This window comes from Tarenaya hassleriana, unplaced genomic scaffold (assembly GCF_000463585.1).
Source record: "Tarenaya hassleriana unplaced genomic scaffold, ASM46358v1 Cleome186, whole genome shotgun sequence".
NCBI lineage: Eukaryota > Viridiplantae > Streptophyta > Magnoliopsida > Brassicales > Cleomaceae > Tarenaya > Tarenaya hassleriana.
In genome coordinates this window covers 118,275-119,768 of record NW_010965271.1, presented here as the reverse complement: position 1 = coordinate 119,768, position 1,494 = coordinate 118,275, and positions in this window count along the sequence as shown.

The window sequence follows — 1,494 nt, the reverse complement described above, 5'->3', positions numbered from 1 at the left end:
TCAAGTCCTAACTTTTTCACCATGTAGGCGCTAGCCATAATGGTGCATGACCCGCTATCGATTATCAACCTGCAAACTTTCCCTTGGACGGTGCACCGAGTATGAAATATCGTTTCTCGCTGTGCGGTCTCGTCCGGGTTGGTCATAGCGCTAAGAACTCGTCGGGTAACCAAGAGTTCTCCGCTATCGGGATACTCAATCTCTTCCTCGAGATCCCCCGCCTCCTCCTCGTCTAAAGACTCATACTCTCCCTTATCGGTTATAATCATTACTCGGGAGTTTGGACAATCACGGGCCATGTGTCCTCTACCTCGACACTTATAACACATAATCTCCCTAGTTCTAGTGTCACGAGGAGCGTCATGGGTGGGCTTAGTTTGCGATGTTTCAGGGGATTTTCCTTTTTCCCGATAATCACGGTTGCCACGGTTCTCGGGGAGTTCCTTTCGGGGCATGACCGACGGTTTGGGTATTGGCGAGGAAAGACTAGGAGGAGTTTTGAGCTTACTCAGCCGGGTTTGTTTCCTTTGGTTTTGCTTTCCAATTTGCACGACTAGGTGCAGAAGCTCATGGAGATTGCGGTACGGATGGCGCTCGACCTTTCGGGCAATACGCTCGTTAAGTCCATCGAGAAATTGGGCCATCACCGCCTCCTCGTCCTCATCTAATTCCAGCCGACTCCTAAGGTGCTCGAATTCTTCAAAGAATTCTTCCACTGTCCTAGCACCTTGTGAAATTCTCTGATACTTACGTTGGAGCTCTCGGTGGAAATGAGGAGGTACATACCGTTTACGCATCAATACCTTCATTTCTCTCCATGTTTCGACCGGCTCTATGTGAGCACGTTGTCTCTCGTTTGCCTCACGATCCCACCATGCTAAGGCGCTCTCGGCTAGTTGAGCAGCCGCATATTGGACTTTCTTACGGTCCGAATTTGAGTAACATTCGAAAATGAAATCCATGCGACGCTCCCAATCTAATTAGGCCTCAGGATCTACCCTTCCTATGAACAAAGGTGGCTTAAGCTTAAGATCAGCCCCTTGTCTCCCATGTTGTCGATGTTCACGCTCTCCTTCTTCCTTGACAACGTCGGCCCACCTAGGTGGTCTTGCTCTAGGATGAGGGTGTTCTCTAAGTCCTGGTGTTTCACTAGCATCAGACCCATCTTCACGTATCCTATCTCTTGGTCTAAGGGGTCTAAGCGGTGGATCGTCGTATTCCGACTCCTCGTCGGAAACTCGAGCCCGGGGCCTATGGCCTCTACGTCTAGGAGGGTATCTCCTTTCAACGATTTCTTCTACTACCCTCTCTCTCGGTCTAGGGGCTCTACGTCTATGGTAATCCTCACGATCAGTTATCTCCTCGACAACCCTCTCTCTTGGTCTATGTCATGGTCCTACATCACTCTCGTCGTCACTAAGGGATTCGGGATTAGGGTCTCGGGTTCGTCTAGGACGAGCTAGCGGTTCTCTAGGGCGAAGTTCGGGAGGTGCA